Source organism: Pyrgilauda ruficollis, unplaced genomic scaffold (genome assembly GCF_017590135.1).
Source record: "Pyrgilauda ruficollis isolate IOZ18807 unplaced genomic scaffold, ASM1759013v1 scaffold15, whole genome shotgun sequence".
NCBI classification, from domain to species: Eukaryota; Metazoa; Chordata; class Aves; order Passeriformes; family Passeridae; genus Pyrgilauda; species Pyrgilauda ruficollis.
The window spans coordinates 3,027,668-3,046,060 of record NW_024513654.1 but is presented as its reverse complement, the minus strand read 5'-3'; the positions used below and the strand labels follow the sequence as shown (position 1 = coordinate 3,046,060).

Here is an 18,393-nt window from a genome sequence, read left to right as displayed (position 1 = left end):
CAGCACCCTGCTCCTCATCCTGCTCCTGCCAGCAGCCAGAGCTCCTGGAGACCTGCTGGGCTGCTTCACAGACCTGCCCTTGACACAAAGGCTGTGAAAGCCGGAGTGCAGAGCACCACATCCCACAGCTTCTCCTTTCCCCTGGGAGAAGCTTCTCAGCTTTGGCCCAGCAGCTTCATCACTTTGGCTCACCACGATAACCGTGCAAGAGGACAAACCCATCACCAGCACCACTCCAACCACACCAGCTCCTCTGGGGAGCTGCTCCCTCCACCCTGGAGAGACCCAGCCAACCCCTGATCTCTGCTAATGAAGGCAGAATGGCAATCCCAGCTGGATGTGGGAGAGCCAAAAACAAGCCAAAGGCTATTTTGGAAGGGTCTGAAAAACTGCTGAGCGGTGATTTATTCAAGAGATTCATCAGTTCACCAACTTTCCGAAGCTTCGGAGACGGTGTAAATGTAACAAGTGAGTCTCTTGCATGAATAAAAAATTACGTTTTACATAAATTAAATATATAATTTGATTAAACATGTTTATGTCTCTGCAGTGACATTTAGAATAGGAAGTATTCATTTTCTGTTTTGAAAGGAAAAAACTCTTTCAAATGTAATTTGAAGCTGTCAAACCAATCTTCTTTACAGATCTTTTAAATGTCACATACCTTCGAAAGGGGATGGCAGATTCCTTTTAAATATGCAATTGCAAACAGTCCAAGCAAAATCAAGAATTTATTAAAATATGCTACTGACATTTATACTGATTAGGTATAGCCCTTTCCTCACTCCCTTTCGACAGACTCCCCTACAAAAGATGTGTCACAACAGCTCCCATTAACTCTGTGCTCGCTCTAATTCCCCAGCACACAACCAGCCCTTCCCAACCAGCAAAATCCAGCTGCAGGAGAAGAACAACTTCTTCTCTAGAGGCAATAAGATGGATTTGTGCTCCCTCTACATGAAGAATTGTACTTTTTGATGATTTCTTACCAGCACGCCTGAAATTTATAACCGAAAATATGAACTGCACTTACTTTAAATCAAGTGCAGCACTACCCCTAATGGCTTTAAATGGGAGAGTGTGTTAATCACACACATAAAGAAAACCCACTGCAACTCATTTCCAACAACTTTACAGGAGCAACTTGTATGTTTTGTTTTATAATCACAATATCTATCCTTAGATTATTCATTATTTACCCCACTTAGAATGCATTTCTGGACTGTTTTTCCTTTCCCTTTTCTACCAGTGAATGATCAAGTGCAGCAATGATGGCAGCTCCCATTCCCAGTTGCTCCCCACTGACATATTGGACATTTTAGGGTCATTTTATTTTTTTTAAAGACAAAGAATTTAATGATTATTTCTTCCCCTCTGTCATCAGGTCAGTGAAGTGCACAGGCATAACTCTCATCAGCATTAATGGAAATCCCCACTGTAAATTCTCCCCCGTGAAGCAACATCAAAAGCAAGGCCATCCTGACCAAGCATATTCAAACTGGAAAATAAAATATACCTCCCATTTCTTGCTACCTCCAAAGGGAAAACGTAATGAAGAGCAGGAGATTAAGCTACAATTCCTGTATCAAATCTTCCTTGTATTCTATAATTACTCAACCCAACATACACAATAGTTACTCCTTAATGATGAAAATTTGTTGCACGTTATTGAAAGATTTTATTCTACTGCTCTCTCAACTTTTGGTGTATAACATAGCCAATTATAGCACAGCCATTGTGACATAAATCACCATCACCACCAAATCTGGCTGTCTTCAAGCTTATACCCCGTGCTTAAAAATCCTCCAACACCCACCCACCATGGACAAAAACACACTGGTGGGCTCAGCGTGTGAGGGGGAACAAAGTAATTTTCCACCAGTGTCCTTCCTTCCCTCCACCAACCACTGCAAGGGGTGACAAAGATTTCAGGGGATTCCCAAAGATGAGCTTGGAACTCGTAATAAATAAATATTTATATGCATAAATATCAATACCCAATCCCCTGATGAGCAGCTGCTCTCAGGCTCATGGGTCTATCAATACCTTCTGCTGACACCACACTGATGATCAGTGTCAGAAACGTTCTTTAAATACAGCCAGGGAAAGATGAACACTGTAGGAAGGTACATCCACTTCCATGGGTTTCTGAACTATGAGAAACTGCCCCTAGAGCTCCTCCCCTAAATCACATCTCCTGCAGAACCCAGGAGAGCTGGGCCACCAGAGGAGATCCTGCCTGACACCCACCACACCTGGATAAGCTCACACCACACGGGGAAAGCTCATTTCTTCACAGAGCCCCTTGAAGGACGTGATCATCTTCCCAGGTGAGGGCACCCAGCACCTGACAGCACAGCACCTTCTCCATGCCATCCAAACCATTTGTCCTGCTCCCACAAAAACCAAGGAAGCTTTTGGCTAGCTGAGGCAGTGTTATTCCCATTCCTTGCACTTGGCAAGTGATCCTTGACCAAGACTCATCTGCAGGGTAGGCACAGCAAGGAATTAGTGTTCTGTCTCTGCTTCTCAGCGTACCCAGCTGCTTTTCTATGTGGTAACACACAAACACAAGAGCAAGCAAACACCTGAGATGGAAATGGGACCAGCTCAGTGCTGGCTGTGTCCATCCCCCTTGGCTGGTGGAGTCCAGTCCCACCAATCCCTTTGGATTGCTGGGGAGCACAAGAGTTAAGCTTTCTTAATGCTTAAATCAACTGCAGCCAGTCCAAACTAATTTCCAAACCTCCATAAGGTCTTCCTACAGGTTTTGTCCATAAAAACAAATGGTCTGGGCTTCAGGCAGGACTCCCTTTCTTTCCAAGGAACGAGTGGAGGAACCAACCACCAAACACTGTGCATGCAGCATTTGCAGGCAGGCCATTCCCACAGGAGAACACCTTCAGTCCCTGAAGGTTTAATACCCATGAATGGCAGCCTTGGGAGATGTCACCAGGCTGCTTTCTGACTGGCTTTTTTTTATTTTATTTTTTTTTCCCCCCAAGCTCTGCCAGTGCAGGACATGCCACCTGGAAAAGGCAGGAGATCTGCCCGGTGGGCTTCCCAAAAGCACAGCGAGTCTGATCCACATCTGAGCTACTCTGAAACACAGTTTTGGAGCACGTCAGCAGCTGGTGTAAATCAGCATCACCACAGCAGCGTGGCAGAGAGCGGAGCCTGGCCTCCCATCCCCGCTCCGAGGCGCAGGAACATCCCTGATTCCCTCTGACAGAATCAGCGCACTCGTCACCAGCGTTCTTCTGAGCCAGAGCAGGAGGTTTGCCTTTATTTCCACTTTACTGCACCCTGCTGACCCAGGACACGACTTAAAAACACCAAGTGTGGAGTGACAAGATTTAACAGTCAAGTGATAACCATGCTTGGTGCTCAAAGCCTCCTTGGGAAGGCTCTGCTTTGCCATGGAGCAACCCGGCACATCTCTGGAGAGCAGCCCACGGAGGGGCCAGATGAACCCCACGTCTGCTGTGACAGCAGCAGCAGCAGACACCCTGGCTCCTCTCAGACTGCTTTCTGTCAATTCCCAGCATGAGCTTCCCAATGACAACTGCAAAGTCCCCTCTGTAGGTGTTGGTCCTGTCCAAACCCGTCCCCACTTCCACGCAGCCCCTTCACTCCTTGAGTGTTTCCAAAGCCAGCAGACCCCCATCCTCCTCCCTCTCCACCACAATGAACAGCACCAGCAGCTCTCAGTTCTCAGTGTCAGGTGTCCAGCACAGACACCATTCCTCCCTCCTGGATCACGCTGCTTGCTTGATTTGTGGGAGCAGGAATGGGGGAAGTGGCCAGGGAAGGAACAATACCTTAAGACAGTTATGGAAAAAATTACAGAACCATAACACAAACTCCATACAGAGTGTGTGAGTACACAAGCATTTCTCCTGCCACACTGTAATTAATGCAAAACATGCTAGGATTTCATTCTTCTGGTGCAACACGGGCATTATTTTTGTTGATTTGTCCAGTTGGGTTTTTGGAAGCCATCGCTTCCTGCATTCCACAACAGAAACTTTACACCCACAAAACCTGGTACCATTTAATTTTATTCTTCCTGTCTTTATTCTATTTATTTATTCAGCTAGCCAATGTGAGAGGCCGTAAATCGCACTGCTACTTAAGTCACAGGGGGAATTCCTTCAAACATAAGTAAAAACTCATAAATAACTTCCTTCAGTCAACAACGCATTCATTTTCTTCTCTGCTTTCTGACTAATCTTCCAGCTAACAAATCAAATCAAGTACCCAAACGTAGTTATTCTGTTATGATAATCATCTCCTTATACCCAGAGCATACCTTGGCTTATTTCTTCTCAAATTAAAATATCAGAAAGGCTTGGGATGGTGGAGAGAGAGAGGAGGAAAGGTTATGAGCCATTGATAAACCCAAGGTACAACAAGGAAACTCTTCAACTTGACCAAAGTCCTGCATCTTGAGCAGAAGGTTGGCCTTTTTGTGCTAGGTTGGTAAAAAAAAAGTGATGCCAAATCCAATTTAGACTCACTTTTTATTAGTATGACTCACAGTACAGTTTTCAAGGCAATGAACTGCATGATATAAAAAAAAAAATTAGATGATTTTAGAACTGGGACAATTCCCCTAAACTTGCTGGAAGCAATGTAGCTACAAATAAATCCAGGAATTAATCTGTGACAAAGTCAGTAGAGAGGCAAGAAACCTTCACAAAACGTAAACACCCAGGACAATGTGGGGTGAACATTTATTTAACCTTCCATGAAATTTGCAGTTTGTCCTGTAACTAGCCCTCAGCACTTCCAAACCTAAGCACATCCCCACCACTCCTGCTTGCTGTGGGTAACAACAGAGCCTGGTGGTGATTCCCACTGGGATGGAGGCCAGGAATGATGCCCCAGGGGAACAATCCCACCCACAGCCACAGCCACGGCCCCACTGCACCTTGATCAGATCACAGAGTGATGGCCAGCACCAACAGCAGGGCCAGCAGCATCAGGCTAAAAATAAACCCCCAGAAATAAACGTGCCCTGGCTGCCAGCCTCCTGAGGATGCAGAGGCACAGGGCTGGAGGGGAGCAAGAACAGCCCCGACAGCATCCGTGTGTATCCAACACAGCAAAGGGACAGGGGAGGGGGTAAGGGACCCACATGGGAGTGGAAATGCAGTGGGAGGGGAATGGAACCCCACAGCAATCCCAGCAGTGAGTGGTAGCCTGCCCAAGAGCATCCTCATCCTCCCCAGAGCGCGGCTGGGGAAGGCAGAAGCTGCCACAACCCATATGGGGATGTGATGCTGCAAGGCAGGGTCCAGGAAAACAGAGCTGGAGGGCAGCTGGTAACCCTACCCTACATCATTTTCTTTTATTTCATTGCTTTGTCATCTTTAAACAAAACCCCCATGGCAAGTTTTTCCACGCAAACACCTTTGGTAAGCTTTTGAAAATGTGCAGGTTTGAAACAGAGAAACCACAAGCCAGGCCAGCCAGGCTCAGCCATTCCCAGTCAGGACATGGGCACCTCAGAGGACACCCAGCTCATTCCAAAGGCTGCAGGTGTGGGAGCCTGGGCTGCTGAACAGAGCCCTGCTCACACAGCTCCAGCAGCCCCCTGGCCAGCCCTGTGCCTCCCCAAGGCAGCCACACCCCAAAAACAAACACCTGGATTCCCTTGTCTGACCTACAGGACTGCCTGTGTGTTACAGAGCTCAGCAAGGGACAGCAGAGCCACTTGGAAAGTGGTTTTTTTTTTGTTTTTAATTAGCTAGTTGGAGGAAAGATGCACATCACAGCAGACAATGCTCTGGCTGGTTAAACCCTTCAGGTAAAAGGGGATTATGCTGCAAACACTGACGTATCCTTCAAGGAGGACCACCATTAAACTGCTGACAAATGATTCCCCTGCACAGCACACTTTACAACGTGAGGAAACCCTTCCAAGCCCAGGCTGCAGCCGTGTGCTGGTGCAGGGAGGCAGGAGAAGATCCCAGATCCCGACCCATCCCATGGCTTTTGGCGAGGGAGGGATGGTCACCAGGCCACCAGCCACAATTCAGGAAGTGTCTGCATCACTTCCCTCCCATCAGACCTTACCTGAGTTTTCTGAGGGTTTTATTTTCACTTTGATATATTTGTTTGATGCATTTCAAGTGATATATTCCTAATTCTCTATGATGGAAAGTGATTTTAAAAAAAATGCTGCGATTTCCAGATTAAAATGTTCATTTGGTGATTCAGAGGAAATAAATACAAGAGATCTTACACAAACAGAGGCTCCCAGGGCTGATGGGGAGCAAGAGCCACAGGGCTCTCATCCATTTTAGACACACAACACAGAATTACAGAATGGTTTGGGTTGGGAGGGGGCTAAGGATCATCTTCCAACCCCCTTCCACTAGACCAGGTTGCTCCAAGCCCCATCCAAGCTGACCACAATCTTGGCCAGCTCATTTAACCTGATGCTCTTCAAAATGTTTTGAAACCCTCAAATAAAGACCTCTTAGTGCAATAAAAAAAAATTCTTGTATCATATCTATCAGCAGCTTTAACTCCTTAACACTCCCCTTGCACAAAGTTTACATTAGGAAAAATAATTAAACAGCTATTGGACTGATTCTGTGCCTGCTCAGCAAGTATCAGTACCTTGGTAACTTCCTTATGACTTTACAGAGTTTCCTGTAATTCCCAGGGAATTACCAGAGTTTCTGGGTGCACTTTCATGCAGGTTACTTCAGGGTTTTGACACTTGGCTTGTTGCCTTTGAACATGGCATCACCCACACAAGCCAACACCTGCACGACCCCGTAGGGCAGATATTAAGTGCTGAGGGTATCTGAGATTCCAAGGGATGGTCACTGAATTCACAGCCAAACATCAATTTTCCAAGCGCCCTTTTCTTCTGCACCAGCCAACAGGGAAAGATATGGTGCACCAGGGAAACTCACAGCAGTGGGATGGGATTTGGAAGAGACAAAGCAGAACACAAAAGGCCTTCAGGTTCTGAGAGGTTTTGGGGCTGCTGAGCTCTGACTTTGGCCAGAAACCTGGAGCATCCTGGTAACCCCACAGCACTGGTGGAGATGGGGGTGATGATGAGACATTTAGATGGGATTTTGGGATGGAATTGTTCCCTGGGTGGGTGGGCAGGCCCTGGCACAGGGTGCCCAGAGCAGCTGTGGCTGCCCCTGGATCCCTGGCAGTGCCCAAGGCCAGGCTGGACACTGGGGCTGGGAGCACCTGGGACAGGGGAAGGTGTCCCTGCCATGGCAGGGATGACCTTTAAGGTCCCTTCCCTCCCAAACCATTCTGGGATTCCCTGAGTCTGTGGAGCAGCAGTGGCCATGAGCTGTGGGGTGCCCCTGACCTCGGGGTGCCTGCCAGGAGCTCAGCAGCAGAGCAGAAGGAGGTCAGGACCCACTGAACATCTCAGCTTTACCTGGTATGTACCTAGCCCAGGAAGCAATGTATTTTTCATGCCTTTTTTTCCTTCTATCTGCTATTTTCAAGTCCTAAAAAAAGCTACTGGACACGGAGCATCATTATGCACACCGCAGCCTGAACACAGCAGGAAATTTTAACATTTCAGCCGCATGCACAAAACCCTCTAACACATGTATATTTTATTTGATTTACTGCAATACTTTTCTTCCATCTCTTGGAAGTAATTTTTCTCTAAAGCGTAACTGCTTAATTGGCAAGTGTACAAAATATAATTACACTGCATACAAGTTACAATATTGCTTATGGGAATAACACTGTTGATGCATTCTGCTTTATTTTGTGTTTAATCTCTATTAAGAGATCTGTGTGAAAATAGCAAGGTACTCTTGATCTTATAAACATGACATGTAGTTCAGTCATTTCCCTGCCTAACCAAAGCCCAAACAAATCCAATTGAAAGACAGCAGAAAATTCCTGGGCTAGCCTGGCACGTCCAAGTTAATAAAATTCTTACATTCTCCTCTAAAGAAAGTGCAGTCCACAGGAACTTAAAAAGAAAATCCCCAACGTCTCCAGGCTGAGGTTTGTCACATCCATTACACTCAGAGCGATGGAAGGACGTGGCACACAGGAAAACACGGCTGTGTGTGACAGCATCAGGGGGGTTTGTTACATTCCCCACGAGGACCTTTGCAATCCCATCTTTTACAACGCAAGGATGAAGGAGCAACACAGCGACGTGGCTGACTCACGCCAGCATGGGCAGCAGTGCCTGCTGCCTGGCAGCAAAACCTTTCACCTTCCGTGCCCTTGGCTCTGCCACTCCCAAACTGCAGGAGGATGCGTGGGGAGAGGTTCAGGTTGGGTATCAGGAGAAGGTTCTTCCCCCAGAGGGTGGTGGGGCACTGCACGGGCTCCCCAGGGAAGGGGCACAGCCCCAGGGCTGCGTTTGGACAAGGTGGCGTTGTTGGGGTGTCTGCAGGGTCAGGAGCTGGACTGATGATCCCAGTGGGATTCAGGAGCAGCTGTGGGATCCTTCCAGCAGCCCCAGAGCAGCTGCCCGTGCTGTGAGCACTTACAGCCAGGAGTGAGCTACTCGCAGGAGGAGATGCCCTGTGCAGAAATGGGGCTCACTGCTCTGACAGACACCTACCATCAGCATGGTTTAAGTGCCTTAAAGGTTTATTTCATTTGCTTGAGTAATGAGATTAATGTTTGTTTGTTTGAGCTAAATCATACAAAGCCAAACATCTAAATGTCCTTAATTCACAGGCTGTGTTACCATGCGAGCCCATCTCACTGTCCTGCTTTTAATTGCACCAACAAATTCCTGCTTTGCTCCAGCTCCTCTCCCAGAGATCAGACAGCACAGGGACACCTCAAGAAGCCAAATAAACCAATCAACATTGTCAGCTTGACATTTTTACACTCCTTGTTTTCTTTGCCACTGTTTAACATATTTGACTTCTAGACATAAAAACCCAGTGTAAACTGAGATAGACATGACAGACCTCAGTGCACAGATACGTGGGTAGATATACAGGTATACAGGTGGACACAGATATATATAGATACACACACATATTGAAGGGATATGAAACAATGTTCCTGCCATAACAGCTCCTGCACACCCAAGCACCACACAGACCAGAGCCCAGCAACCCCACAGCCCCCAGCCATGAATGATGGATGGGATGGGCAGACCCACCTGCAAACTCACCTCAAAGCAGAGTAAACCTGCAAACATCCAGCTGGATATTCCCACTTCAAAATATAAACATGCAAACACATTGCTTTCATATCTACCACTACCCCAGCAATGTACAATTAATGCTTAAATCTGAATGTGATCTGTTTTCACTCTTCTGCTCATAGGTTTCTCACCAGGGACAGAGTTATTTCTGATGTACCATGGATCACCAGGAGCTGGCTGGGAGCTTGACTAAATTCTGCACAGTTAGATACAGCAAATGACTATCAGAAAAAGGAACCCTGCACCTAAATTAACTCTCACCCGACCCAGGCATTAGCCACAAAATGGACCAATACTGTCCCTGTGAACTTCTCACCCTGTGCCAAGTACCTGGTGCTGGCCCAGAGGTAATTCATCTCTGTGACAGATACAAGGCACTCTCTAAGGAAATGGTGGGAAATGAAGAACCCAAAATCCTTCCTGAGTGCTCAAGGTCCCACCCTGCAATCTCCCCCTCCAGACAGAGGTCTCCTCTCTGCAAGTCACCCTCTGGAAGAAAATCTGTCACACTGATGCTTGGGATCTGCAAACCCCTAGATGCTCTCATTTAAAGGATGGGCTTTCATGGATTCTGAGGTCAGAAGAGACCCTTGTGATTTTCCAGCCTGACGTGCTGCACACCAACTTACCTAAATCAATCCCTGCTTGAGCCACACTCACTCCAATGAACAAATGTGCCTGAACTTGGCATTTCCAAAGGTGGAGAAATCACCAGCACCTTCAGCAGCCTCTTCCACCACCATCAGTGCAGAAACCACAGATCTCAGCTCTATTCTTCTGGCTTCACCTTCCAGCTTTCAGGTCTTGTTAAACTCTACCTGCTAGACCCAAGAACTCTTTATTACTCAATTTATTTTCCCTGTGACAACACTAATTCCCTTAATTTACCTTCCAACATTCTCCTGGATAAGTCAGGCAGACAGAGGTCCTGGCCCCTTCCCCTGCATCCCTTCCTGGCTCCTTTGGCATTCCCACAGCCCTCCCCGTCCCTCCTGGACAGGCAGCAGGGGACAGGGTGGCTGCCACCTCCCTCCTCCAGCCTGGCAGCCACCTGCCAGCGCAGACAAGGAGCACACAAGACCTTTGGCCATAACATCATCTTAGTGGTGCTGGCTCCTGCCTCCCCGCTGCCCCATAAAGATGTGATTTCTCCAGACAGCATCCTGGAGCTACAGCCCGACTTGTTTGCTCTGAGATAGAGGAATTTACAGTTGGCCATCTGAGAAATATTACCTGCTTGTAGCCAAGCAATACAAATTGCTGTCACCAGCAGTCACTCCTGTTTGTTATTTACCACTCTGCCAGTCTTGGTGACATTTCAAGCTCCAGCTGCGGTGACTCTCTGCCTTATCACAGCTTGCTCAAACATTAAGCAGCGTGAGGACAAAAATGAGTGCTCAGGGAGGCTTCTGGAAAGGGTTGTTTGGAAATTATTCCTGGTTTTACCACCGGATTTTGAGGGCTGACACTCAGCTGGGGCTTGGCCAGTTGTTCTGCACATCCCCAGGCCAAAGAGTGATGTTGTACCAAGCTGAATTTCCAGCTGAATTTAAAGAAACAAACCCTCCTCAGTTACTTTTATCAATCCCATTCACAAGCTCTTTAAGTGAAAAAAAGAAAAGTTGGTTCTCAAGGATGCGCTGCCCCTAAACCCATGCCAATGGGAGCTGAGTGCATCACCATCCTGCCTCCATCACAAATCCTCAGAATGCTTGCCCAGGACCCACGCGGAGCTGACAGGTCTGTGGTGCTCAGCCTGGCCCATTTCCTGCTTTTCTAGAGCAACACAGGGTGAGCACTGCCACAGTTCACAGGAACTCTTCAGTAGTTCAAGACTTAGTAAAAAACACACATTACTGGCTCAGTTAACTCTCTAAACCTCTTCAGTGAGAGGCACCAGGGCTGAAGCACACAGGTCTGACCACAGCAGTGACTGCTCAACGTTCACTTCTACCACAACATTCACATATCATTACTTTTCCCCATCAAAAAGTGTAATATTTATGATTTTTCTACTAACCTCATGTGGTAACCCAGTTTTATTTCTAACATCTTACAGAACTGTTTGTTGTTCTCATCACTACCAGCCACAGCTTCTCTCTGCATCCCTTTCCCTCAAGCTCTGATTTCTGGTTTTTGCTACTGATTCCCCTCTCAGGCACTTGGATGTGCAGACATGGTCTGAGCTGGAGCACCCCAAATTGGCAGCCAGCACCTTAAAAAGCCCAGAGCCCCGGCTGGGAGGGGAATGGGTGAAGGTGGAACAGACAAGCAGAGACACCTGACCAGATTCTCCCTCCTGACACATCATTAAACCGAGTTTTTTTTTCAGAAACAACCACAACAAAAACCAGTGGCCACAACCTCACTGCCTGTGCCTAGACCAGAGCGAGATCCCAGCCCAGCAAAGGGAGAAGCTAAAGTTTGCACAGGTATTCCACTTCTAAGCTTTGGGATGCCCCAGTTTCAGGTTTGATGTTGAACTGTACCATTTTTGTATGAAAAAAAGGGAAGATCTCAAACAAGTGGCAAATATAAAATCTACACGAGCTTGTGCTGCAGGATCACGAAACTTCTAAGAACTGTGAGAAAACAAAAACTAATGAAAAAGGGTTTTTTCCACATATTGAACTGAAATTATTTTCATCCACAACTAATCACAGCAAAGCTTAAGGCTCTCAACTTTTAAATGTAACATCTACTATTTAGCTTAATTACTTTGCTTAATTTACTGGTTCCTTCCAACATCCCCTCTCACAGAAAACCTGCTTTTCAACATAAAAACGACAAAAAACTTGACACTGTATGACAACTCTACAGCTACCACCAACATCTCTTACATTTGGTCTCACCTTTTTTAAAAGAGAATTTATTTGCAGGGTTTTCTGTCCAGCTAACACCAGCAAAGGACATTCCCCACAGCCCTGCAGAGCCCATCACAGCCCAGGGTGGGACAGGAACCAGCCCTGGGACTCATTGCTGGTTTTGCTGATTTTCTACCCCAACAATGATGTTACCAGCTCCAGCACTGTGCCAGCAGCATGGAAACTACAGGATTTACAGATTTCCATCTCTTCCCTCTGCCTCTTTTGGGGCCAATCCTGCACTCCTTGTACACCTGTTACTATCCCAAAGGCCACCAGCTCACCCATGCTCCCAGCCAGGGTCACTCACACCTTGCAGAGCCACACATTTATAGTCATTACAGTAATAACCAAAAGCCAGGCTAATTTTGGAATATCCCACAATTTCGTGCCAATCTCTTCAGCACACAAGCTCCTCTTTTTTTCAGCGTGAATGGATCACTAAAAAAAAAAAAAAATAAGATAGACAGCATCCATTACATATCTGTTATATTTAGCAACAGAGAATCCATCTGCATTATTCCTGGTCTCATTAAAGACTTGGCTCCTTGTAAATATTGTGTCTGTAATCCCCACGTTTTCCCTCTGAGCCTGCTTCAGGGGTCTATTTCTGTAATAATTGGTGTGTGTTGTTGCACAGAAACAGTGCTGAGTGTCTGTCAACATTGCACAAGTGAATGTACACAGGAGCAACTGCAGCACAACTCCTGGGGAAATCAGCCCCACCAGGTTCTACAGCACCTCAACACTCTCCCAGCCAAGGAACCCTGCACTCCACACCTGGGCCCAAAAAATGGTGGGATTTGCCAAACCCTGGTTTGGCCACTGTGGTGGCAAAGATCCTTCCTAATCCCACACTGCTCCAGCTGCTGGTGGAAAGGACCTGGGTGAAGCAGAACCCGAAATTCAACAACCAGGCAGGTTTATTTAAACTATATAAAACCTAATTCCATCAGGAGGGATGGAAAGGAGCCCAGGAAGAAGCAGGACAGTTACAGGACCACTGTTTTTTATTGGCTTAAAGGATACATGAAATCACTGCCAGATACAGCTAGAGGAGCAAATAATTAATAATTAAAATCTACAACTGATGCATTCAAGTAACTCAGGTTTTATTTGAATCTTACATAAAGTCTTGGAACAGATGGCACTTTATGGATGCCTATCAAGATGCCTACCTTGATCCACCCTGGAAGACCATGTATGTGGAAAAACAAGGCTGAATTATCCAAAATAACCCTGGCATGCATGGACACACAGCTCCTGCCAGCTGTGCAGCACAGGGACCCTAAAATTTCCAGAGACTGCCCTCCCCTGGGAAAACCACAGAGCAGGAATGAGCATCCAGGATCCCTCAGAGCATGCTCTGCTCCTGGCTGGGATTTCAGGATGGGCAAAAAATCCCATAAAAACCCCCAAAATTGGCAACCCCACCAGGCAGCAGCACCGATGACCTTAGGCAAGGGTTGGTGGCTCCATCAAAGCTGGTTCCAACCACGCTGAGCCCTGCCACAGCTGCTGCAGGGGTCTGACAGCAACACCCTGGGAGCTACACTCATCTCCCCGCTGGATAAAACATGTGGAGCACCCAGAATCACACCATCAGCGGGAACAGAGGCAGTGACACACGCACAGCACTTTGAGACATCCTCTGCAGCACCACAGCTTTGGTGTTTTCCCCCAAAACATGGCCCTTGCTCCTCAGCACGCTTCTCCTGACACAGGACACAACCACAGACCTCAGACCAGGCAAAGCAAACTCCATCCCACCCACACTGACTTCCAGATCATGCAGGTGCAAAACTCTGGTTCCACCACGAGTTTTTCCCCTCAAACTATTCCAGCTGTAGTTCCTTCTAGTAATCCCATAGAAGCTCCAAATCACATAACCAGGCTCTAACAAATCACAGCTCATCCCAGGAAGAGTTTAAGGCAAAGCTGGATGGAGCTTTGAGCTACCTGGTGTATGGAAAGTGTCTCTGTCCATGGCAGGGGGTTGGAACTGGATGAGCTTTAAGGTCTCTTTTAAATCAAACCATCTGTGATTCTATGAAAACATTACAGAGGGAAAAAACCCCAAGCTTTGGGAGGAGAGCCACCATGACCTTCCCACACAGCACCATCATGGTCCCCCCTCACCCAGATCAAGTCCCACAAAAAGCAAACTCCAATGTTCCACCTGCGTTATCACCTCAGAGAGGAGAAACAAAAACTAAAAAGCTCCAGATGTTTATTGCTGGGTCTTAAAAAAAATCTCTGGGGCTCGCGGTGCAAGAAAGAGGAGAGCACACTTATAAAGCACCATTGTAGAACTAAACAAGTGACACTGATTCTTCTGTGCTCTGTCACCAAAACTCCTGCTGACTTCACACAGAATGTTATGTGGTGACTCCCTGGTAAAGTGCCAAAATCCCAGACTCCTCACCACGATGGGGCAGAGCAGAAGGAGAAAACGTGGGTGGTAGAATGAGAAGATTTGGTTTCCAAGACCTTGTTGCTGCAGAGGATGGTCATGACAATTTTTATCCTTTCACCTAAATCTTATCTTGTTTCCTTTAGCAAAGGAGAAGGAGGGAAAAAACCCCAACAATGGGAACATGGCATAAGGAATGGAAGGTGGCCCAGGCATATGTGACCATGACAAACTGCAGTCCAGAATTCCATCCTCATACTGGGTGTGACAAGCTGCATTTGAAGTTACACCTTCCAGCACCACAAACAGCAATGGAGAAAACACCAATTCCTGCCTAAAACAATTCTGTCATCCCAATAACCAGAGCAAAACCAGCAGTGACTTGCTAGAACCTCCCCTCCAAAGTTGCAGTGCTCCCTGCAAGAGGGGACCCCAAAAATCACCTTGCACCCCCTCCACCTGGTCTTTAATTCAGCTGTGAGACCTGACCACTTCTCCTTTCAGAGTCCATAATCTGAACACCCTTACAGCTGGACAGAGAGATCTGAAAAACCCCAATTTCTAGGGCAGGTGTAAGTCATCAGCCCAAAGTGAAGAGCTGCTCACCAGAAGCTTCACTCTTTAACTTACTACAACCAAAATACAAAGCAAAGACAGGAACACTCACTAGATCTATGTGAGGAGTAAATGTGACACCCATCAGGTTTTATGAGACAGCATCATGCACCAGATCTTAACAAAACACTTGTCAATTGCCAGTGCTGTGTTCCGAGCAGCTTTTCCATTTCTCCTGCTTTAAACGTGAAGCCTCTGTCAATTCCCACAGCTAGTAAACAGCCCAAAACACCCAGGGAAAATTAACCTACCTTTTCCAAATGGTTGGGCAAACCCAGATTCAGGCGTTTTTTTATTAGTATATTTCATTCTTGCCAGAGTCAGCTGAACTGAAGAAGTTTTATTTGAACTACAGCCAGCCTGATGGATAAATCAACTTCTCTGGCCAAAGGTTCAGTATGTTACTTCCAGCTCATGCCTGGGACCTCATACTTTGAGGCTGATGTTTTTTTTTTCTGATACAAGGAATATTATCACCAGACCCCTGTGACAAATCTGTGTACCGAAATGCCAGTGCTAAAGATGACAGTTTGTGCTACAGTTCTTGCTGTGGGGAAATTCCTTTGAGTGTTTTCCATCCAGGAAAAGCAGGAGTGGAAAAGGGGCACAACTTTGCCCCCGGAGGAGTGGGGGATGAGAGGAGCTGTCAGCAAAGGGGGCTCTGGGGTGGCAGCTCCACGGGGCATCCAGCTCTGGAGCCACCCTGCCAGCCAAACCCCAGATCCACACGGGCTGCAAAACTACCTTAAACAGAGCGAAAGCTGACAGCAAGAAACATCATCTGTGATTTGTACACTATAAAACTGACAATAAAACCCTGGACCAGGGAAGCATCTCAGTCTGAAATTCTAGGAGAGAAAGGAAAAGCCAAATGCTCCCGCAATCCGTGTTCCTAAACACAGGAGAGTGCCACCCCTCTGACTGAACTACCTTATTTTCTGTTCAGCTGTAGAAACACTTGGTTGTAACTTTGAAAAGGAAAGATTTTTTGATTGCCCATGACTGGAAAGAGCTTGGATCAAGTGAGGAACAGCCCTCAGCCCCCAGATGCGCCCGGGTTTGCTGACGATGAAAGCCAACCTCTGTCCCCCCTAATGGCTAACAGGTGGGTTTCACAAACGCCTCCAAAAATAAAAAGCTCCTTTCTAAAAATACCACCCTGCATTCACAACGCCAGATTTTCCAGAAAAATACTGACGATAGCTGACGTTTCCCAAACAATCGCTTTTATGGGAACCTGGGGCTGCCCCTGCAGCAGAAAGTTTTGCGAGGCAAAGAACAGAAATCTTGGTTTAAGATTCGAGCCCCGTGGACGGACCCATTCCCTCAGCCAGCTCCGCAGCTCGAGCACAAATCAGCTTTATGGAAGTAACAGATTACAGAACACATCGCTACAAATAATTTTTTTTTTTTTTTACTAGAGGATGCGTAATTGAAATGTCTGAGATCCAACAATCACCTCTGAATTCATAAATAGCTCATAGTATTCCAAACACACTCTCCTATAATGAGACCGTCTTCAATTTTCCTTAGTAAAGAGAGACCTTTAAAGAATGCTAAAGCAGGTCGGCGCCCTTATGCACTGATGGAAACAGGAACAAAAGCATTTTGTCACCAGGCATCTCGTCTATCATTATTTCCCTCACTCCGCTTAAACAAACCTAAAAGTACGTGCCTTTTCTTCCTCCCCCCTGCCCAAATATCCGCAATAACTGGGATTTCATCCCGAAGGAAAGGCACCATCTGTATGGGAACAAGGGACCGTTACACCGAGCCGTCACCGCCGATCGCTTTTTTCCTCCTGCTCCACTAATGTTTTTTAAAACACAGGATTAAAATGTCATCCCATCCCTCCCGTTCTAGGCAGCCGTGTGTATTCCTCTCCTCTGGTCACGGTATACTTAATCAAGTGTGAATGATTAAAGTACCTCAATTAGAGCTACGCACATTCATTGCAGGCAATTCAAAGGCAGCGGAGAAGTGCGGCTGAAAGAAGAAATTACTTCTACTACTTTGAGATCTCCATCTCCTACTTTCCTCCTCCCCAGCACAGCCAGAGCCCTGGGACCCGGCGAAGTACCAGGCGCTAAGCTCCAGCCAGGATTTACCTTGGGGGCACGTCCCTGGCCAGGACAAAAGGCTATTCTTTCCCCCTCAGCAAGTCCTGCAAGTTTGGGGGGGGGTGGAAATGTAATTTTTTTTTATATCGTGGGGCGGAGGGGTGTGAAAAGAACAATCTCAGCGCCTAAATCCACGCACCCCCTCTGATGTTCCATTCTAGGGATAGCAGGGAAGGGTTTGAAATGTCCAGATCGAGGGCGGGGGGGGAATATACGTAATAAAGAAATAAATAGTGGGGAAATTGTTCTGAGCTCTGGCGGAGGGGTACGAGGTGGGAGGGAAGGAGCGAGGCGCGGCCCCGCGGACACCGCGCACCTCCGCGGGCTGGAAGCGTGCAGAGTTGCTAAGTGACTGAGGGGCGAGCGCGGTTATTCAGCAGTAATAAAATAATTTTTTTTAATTAAAATTTTAAAAAAAATTAAAAACACTAAACCAATTTTTTTCCCTCCGCAATCTATCTAAAATTAAAATTAAAAAAAAAAAAAGGCAATAACTAAATACACTATCCCCCCCCACCACCGAAAAAATAATAAAAATTGTAAGCGCAGCGCAAGGCGGCGGCTGCTCCGCGTCCCCCGGAGCATCGGCCGCGCCGCACCGCGGGGTTCCCCCCTTGCCCAAACTTTCCTGCCGCCGCCGCCCCGTTAATCCCCCGGCAGATGTTGTCGGCGGCTCTCGGCACTAAGTAAACAATGCGGGGCCCGGCACAACAAAAGATTTCCCACTTCACCCCGCCGCTCCGCGCCCACCCGCGCAACTTGCGCGGCCGCCTCCCACCACCATCACATTTCCACCTACCCTCCCCTGCTCGGGTTATTTTTTTTTTTGCCTGCTCTGTGCCCCCTCGCCGGTGAGGTCGACTAAAGCAAAGATGTCCTCGCTTTTCCCTTGTCCTTCTCGCCGGGAAGCGCAGCCGCCGCCGCTCCCTTACCTGCTCCCGGCCGCCGCCAGCCCCGCGCCGCTCTTCACCGCCGCATCCCTTCCCGCATCCACCGCCGGGCTCTGCCTGCCGGAGATCCACCTTAAAAACGCCACCCGCTCGCACACCGCACAAAAAACGCCGCTCCCTTACCTGCCCCCGGCCGCCGCCAGCCCCGCGCCGCTCTTCACCGCCGCATCCCTTCCCGCATCCACCGCCGGGCTCTGCCTGCCGGAGATCCACCTTAAAAACGCCACCCGCTCGCACACCGCACAAAAAA

General features: G+C 47.5%; 1 protein-coding gene across 1 annotated transcript in view; it reads right to left on the bottom strand.

Moving 5' to 3' along the window:
- Positions 1-18,250, bottom strand: part of CTBP2 (C-terminal binding protein 2) — a 131,443-nt gene extending 113,193 nt beyond the window's left edge. The window contains exon 1 of the mRNA XM_041461464.1: positions 18,126-18,250. The gene's annotated coding sequence lies outside the window, so the exon portion shown is untranslated. The remainder of the gene's footprint in view (positions 1-18,125) is intronic.
- Between the last annotated feature and the right edge of the window lie 143 nt (positions 18,251-18,393).